Raw genomic sequence first — 6578 nt, forward strand, 5'->3', positions numbered from 1 at the left:
GATGAAGTGCTCTTGGTGTTCCACCATTAATTGGTTCATGTCATGACTCAATCCTTCTAGAGAAGTTTTGAGTTGTTCCCAATAGTTGTTTGGAAGAAAATGCATCCCTTGAGGCATCTCAGGGATTTCTTGATGATGAGATTCCTCATGCTTCTCTTGAGATCCTTGAATGGGCTCTCTTGTTTGATCCATCCTCTTCTTAGTGATGGGCTTTTGAGATGAATCTCTCCATCTCCCATAACTCAGAGGTGGAAGGAATTGTCTTCCCTTTCCTCTTTCTTGAGGTTTCTCTGGCCTTAGGTGCCATCAATGGTTATGGAAAAACAAAAAAGCTATGCTTTTACCACACCAAACTTAGAATGTTTGCTCGCCCTCGAGTAAAAGAAGAAAGAATAGAAGAAGAAGTAGAAGATATGAAGGAGAGGGAGAGAGGTGTGGGTTTCGGCCAAGGGGGAGAAGAGAGGTTAGTGTTGTGTGAAAATGAAGAAGGATGGAGGGGTTTATATAGTGGAGGGAGAGGGGTTTGGGTTCGGTCATTTAGGGTGGGTTTGGGTGGGGTTTATGAGGAAGAGAGGATGGATGTGAGTGGTGAAGAGGTGACGGGAGAGAGAGAGAGAGAGAGATAAGGTAGGTGAGGATCCTGTGGGGTCCACAGATCCTGAGGTGTCAAGGATTTCTCATCCCTGTACCCTTTAGGCGTGTAAAACGCCTTCTATATGTAATCCTGGCGTTTAACGCCAGACTGCAGCTTGTTTCTGGCGTTAAACACCCAAATGTAGCCTATTTCTAGCGTTAAACGATAGTTTGGTACTTGTTTCTGGCGTTAAACACCAGACAGATGCTTGTTTCTGGCATTTAAATGCCAGACAGCTCTTCTTCCAAGGTGTGCTTTTTCTTCTGCTGTTTTTGATTCTGTATTTAATTTTTGCAATTGTTTTGTTACTCCACATAATCATAAACCTAATAAAACATAAAAGAACAATAGAAATATAGATAAATAAAAATTGGGTTACCTCCCAATAAGCGCTTCTTTAATGTCAATAGCTTGACAGTGAGCTCTCATGGAGCTTCACAGATCTTCAGAGCATTGTTGAGACCTCACAACACCAAACTTAGAGTTTGAATGTGGGGGTTCAACACCAAACTTAGAGTTTGGTTATAGCCTCCCAACACCAAACTTAGAGTTTGATTGTGGGGGCTTTATTTGACTCTGTATTGAGAGAAGCTTATCATGCCTCTTTTCCATGGTTGCAGAGGGAGATCCTTGAGCTTTAAACACAAGGTAGTCCCCATTCAATTGAAGGACTAGCTCTCCTCTGTCAACATCAATCACAGCTCTTGCTGTGGCTAGGAAGGGTCTTCCAAGGATGATGCATTCATCCTCATCCTTCCCAGTGTCAAGGATTATGAAATCAACAGGAATGTAAAGGCCTTTAACCTTCACTAACACGTCCTCTACCAATCCATAAGCTTGTTTTATTGACTTGTCTGCCATCTCCAATCAGATTCTTGCAGCTTGTACCTCAAAGATCCCTAGTTTCTCCATTACAGAGAGTGGCATAAGATTTATACCTGATCCCAGGTCACACAGAGCCTTCTCAAAGGTCATGGTGCATGTGGTACAGGGTATTAAGAATTTACCAGGATCTTGTTTCTTTTGAGGTGAAGTTTGCTGAACCCATGTATTTAGTTCACTAATGAGCAAGGGAGGTTCATCTTTCCAAGTCTCATTACCAAACAACTTGGCATTTAGCTTCATGATGGCTCCTAGATATTGAGTAACTTGCTCTTCAGTTACATCTTCATCCTCTTCAGAGGAAGAATAGTTCTCAGAGATCATGAATGACAGAAGGAAGTTTGATGGAATCTCTATGGTCTCTATATGAGCCTCAGATTCTTTTAGGTCCTCAATAGGAAACTCCTTTCTGTCTAGAGGACGTCCCATGAGGTCTTCCTCATTGGGATTTATGTTCTCTCCTTCCTCTTTGGATTCGGCCATTTTGATTGTATCAATGGCCTTGCACTCTCTTTTTGGATTCTCTTCTGTATTGCTTGGGAGAGTACTAGGAGGAGTTTCAGTGATTTTCTTACTCAGCTGACCCACTTGTGCCTCCAAGTTTCTATTGGAGGACCTTGTTTCATTCATGAAACTTAAAGTGGCCTTAGATAGATCACAGACTATGTTTGCTAAGCTAGAGTTACTCTGCTCAGAATTCTCTATCTTTTGCTGAGAAGATGATGGAAAGGGCTTGCTATTGCTAAACCTGTTTCTTCCACCATTATTATTATTGAAGCCTTGCTTCTGTGGATCCTTCCATGAAAAATTTGGATGATTTCTCCATGAAGGGTTGTAGGTGTTGCCAAAGGCTTCGCCCATGTAATTTACATCTGCCAGTGCAGGGTTCTCAGGATCATAAGCTTCTTCTTCAGAAGATGCTTCTTTAGTACTGTTGGATGCATTTTGCAATCCATTCAGACTCTGAGAAATCATGTTGACTTGCTGAGTCAACATTTTGTTCTGAGCCTATATGGCATTCAGAGCATCAATTTCAAAAACTCCTTTCCTCTGAGGCGTTCCATTACTCATAGGGTTCCTATCAGAGGTGTACATGAATTGGTTATTTGCAACCATGTTAATGAGTTCTTGAGCTTCTGCAGGCATTTTCTTTAGGTGAATAGATCCACCTGCAGAATGGTCCAGTGACATCTTAAAGAACTCAGATAGACCATCATATAATATATCCAAAATGGTCCACTCTGAAAGCATGTCAGAAGGACACTTTTTGGTCAACTGCTTGTATCTTTCCCAAGCTTCATAGAAGGATTCACCATCCTTTTGCCTGAAGGTCTGAACATCCACTCTAAGCTTGCTTAGCTTTTGAAGAGGAAAGAACTTGGCCTAGAAAGCCGTGACCAGCTTATCCTAAGAGTCCAGGCTATCTTTAGGTTGTGAGTCCAACCATGTTCTAGCTCTGTCTCTTACAGCAAAAGGGAAAAGCATGAGCCTGTAGACTTCAAGATCTACTCCATTAGTCTTAACAGTATCACAGATCTGCAAGAACTCAGTTAAAAACTAATAGGGATCTTTTGATAGAAGTCCATGAAACTTGCAGTTTTGTTGCATTAGAGCAACTAGTTGAGGCTTCAGCTCAAAATTGTTTGCTCCAATGGCAGGGATTGAGATGCTTCTTCCATAAAAATTGGAAGTAGTATAATCACCAAGCACCCTCCTTGCGCCTCCACCATTGTTATTGGGTTCGGCCATGTCTTCTTTTTCGAGATTCTCTATAAGATTTTCTCTGGATTGTTGTGCTTTACCTTCTCTTAGTTTTTTCTTCAGAGTCCTTTCAGGTTCAGGATCTGCTTCAACAAGAATGTTCTTGTCCTTGCTCCTGCTCATATGAAAAAGAAGGGAACAGAAAATAATAATAGGGATCCTCTTTACCACAGTAGAGAGATTCATTTATGTAAGTAGAAGAAAAGAAGAATAAGAATGAAGAAGAAACAAAATTCGAACACATAAGAGAAGAGAGGGTTCAAATTTTAAGATGAAGAGAAGTGTTAGTAAATAAATAAAATAAATAGAAAGAGATGAGAGGGAGAGAATTTCGAAAATTATAGAGAGAAAAGTAGTTAGGTGATTTTGAAAAAGATAAGAAACAAACAAAGAGTCAATTAGTTAGTTGAAAAAGATTTGAAAATCAATTTTGAAAAGATAGGAAGTTAGAAAAGATTTTGAAATTTTTTTTTTGAAAAAGATATGATTAAAAAAGATATGAATTGAAATTTGTTTTGAAAAAGATTTGAGTTGAAAAAAATATTTTTGAAAAGATAAGATTAAAAAAATATTTTGAGAAAGATTTTATTTTTAAAATTAAAATTGATTACTTGACTAACAAGAAACTAAAAGATATGATTCTGAATTTAAAGATTGAACCTTTCTTAACAAGAAAGTAACAAACTTCAAATTTTTGAATCAATCACATTAATTGTTAGTAAAGTTTTCGAAATTTTGAAATGAAATTAAGAAAAAGATTTTGAAATCACTTTTTTTTAATTTTCAAAAATAATAAAAAAATGAAAAAGATTTGATTTTTGAAAAAGTTTTGAAAAGATAAGATTTTTAAAAATGAAATCTTAACTTGACTAACAAGAAACAACTTATTTTAAAAATTTTTGACTAAGTCAACCCAAAGATTTCGAAAATTATGAGTAAAATAAGAAAAAGATATTATTTTTTTATTTTTGAATTTTTAATGATGAGAGAGAAAAACACTAATATGACTCACAACATGAAAAATTAAGATCAAAACAAAGAAATCATGCAAGAACACTATGATTGTCAAGATGAACACCAAGAACACTTTGAAGATCATGATGAACATCAAGATTTATTTTTGAAAAATTTTCAAGAAAAGAAAAACATGCAAGACACCAAACTTAGAAATTTTCATGTTTAGACACTATGAATGCAAAAATGCATATGAAAAACAATAAAAGACACAAAACAAGAAAATATGAAGATCAAAACAAGAAGACTTACCAAAAATAACTTGAAGATCGTGAAGAACACCATGCATGAGTTTTCGAAAAATGCACAAATTTTTTGAAAACATGCAATTGACACTAAACTTAAAAATTTAACACTAGACTCAAACAAGAAATACAAAAATATTTTTAGTTTTTATGATTTTATTATTTTTTGGATTATTTTGAAAATTATTTTTAGAAAAACGAAAAAGAAAAATTTTTTTTGAAAGATTTTTGAAAAATTTTTGGAAAACAAAATAAGAAGAAAATTACCTAATCTGAGCAACAAGATGAACCGTCAGTTGTCCAAACTTAAACAATCCCCAGTAACGGCGCCAAAAACTTGGTGCACAAAATTGTGAACATCAACAATGGCGCCAAAGACTTGGAGCTCTCAAACGTGAGTCATACTTTGTCACAACTTCGCACAACTAACCAGCAAGTGCACTGGGTCGTCCAAGTAATAAACCTTACGTGAGTAAGGGTCGATCCCACAGTGATTGTTGGTATGAAGCAAGCAATGGTCATCTTGTAAATCTCAGTTAGGCGGATTTAAATGGTTATAATGGTTTTTGAATATAAAGATAAATAAGGCATAAAATAGAGATAGAGATACTTATGTAATTCATTGGTGGGAATTCCAGACAAGCGCATGAAGATACTGTGTTCCTTCTGAATCTCTGCTTTCCTACTACTTTCATCCAATCATTCGTACTCCTTTCCATGGCAAGCTGTCTGTTGGGTTTCACCGTTGTCAATGGCTACCTTTCCAGTGAAAATGGTCCAAATGCTCTGTCACAGCATGGCTAATCATCTATCGGTTCTCGATCATGTTGGAATAGAATCCAGTGATTCTTTTGCGTCTGTCACAACGCCCAACACTAGCGAGTTTGAAGCTCGTCACAGTCATCCCATCTCAGATCCTACTCGAAATACCACAGATAAGGTTTAGACTTTCCAGATCTTAGGAATGGCTGCCAATAATTCTAGCTTATACCACGAAGACTCTGATCCTTCGGAATGGAGGCTAAGAGACACGCGCTCGATCTAAGGTAGAACGGGAGTGGTTGTCAGGCACGCGTTCATAGGTGAGAATGATGATGAGTGTCACGGATAATCACATTCATCATGTTGAAGTGCAGCGAATATCTTAGAATAAGAATAAGCTGAATTGAATAGAAAAATAATAGTAATTGCATTAATACTCGAGGAACAGCAGAGCTCCACACCTTAATCTGTGGTGTGTAGAAACTCCACCGTTGAAAATACATAAGTGATGGTCCAGGCATGGCCGAATGGCCAGCCCCCATAAAGGTCTAAAATTGCATACACTGATTAAAGATCAATCAAAAGACTAGACGCTTAGTACAATAGTAAAAAGTTCTATTTATACTAAACTAGTTACTAGGGTTTACAGAAATAAGTCTAAGTGCAGAAATCCACTTCCGGGGCCCACTTTAGTGTGTGCTTGGGCTGAGCTTAAGCTTTACACGTGCAGAGGCTTCTCTTGGGGTTAAACGCCAAGTTGTAATGTGATTTTGGCGTTTAACTCTGGTTTGTGACGTGTTTCTGGCGTTTTACTCCAGAATGCAGCATAGAACTAGCGTTGAATGGCAGTTTGGGTTGTCTAAACACGAATAAAGTATAGACTATTATATATTGCTAGTAATCCCTGGATGTCTACTTTCCCATGCATTTGAGAGCGCGCCTTTTGGATTTCTGTAGCTCCAGAAAATCCACTTCGAGTGCAGGGAGGTCAGAATCCAACAACATCAGCAGTCCTTTATTACCCTCCTATCAGATTTTTGCTCAGGTCCCTCAATTTCAGCCAGAAAATACCTGAAATCACAGAAAAACACACAAACTCATAGTAAAGTCTAGAAATGTGAATTTTGCGTAAAAACTAATAAAAACATCCCTAAAAGTAGCTAGATCCTACTAAAATCTCCCTAAAAATAATGCCAAAAAGCATATAAATTATTCGCTCATCAGCGAATGCTGATCCTCAATCCACGCGTGCGCACCATGTGTGTGTACGCGCGGGTTTC

At 37.5% G+C, this 6578-nt stretch overlaps 1 non-coding gene across 1 annotated transcript; it reads left to right on the top strand.

Annotated features, from left to right (window-relative positions):
- The first annotated feature begins 2761 nt into the window (after positions 1-2761).
- LOC112793740 (small nucleolar RNA R71) lies at positions 2762-2869 on the top strand. Its single transcript, XR_003198437.1, has one exon. It is a non-coding gene; the product is annotated as a small nucleolar RNA R71 (small nucleolar RNA).
- The last annotated feature ends 3709 nt before the right edge of the window (positions 2870-6578 follow it).

The sequence above is a fragment of the Arachis hypogaea genome, chromosome 3 (assembly GCF_003086295.3).
Source record: "Arachis hypogaea cultivar Tifrunner chromosome 3, arahy.Tifrunner.gnm2.J5K5, whole genome shotgun sequence".
In the NCBI taxonomy this organism is placed as follows: Eukaryota; Viridiplantae; Streptophyta; class Magnoliopsida; order Fabales; family Fabaceae; genus Arachis; species Arachis hypogaea.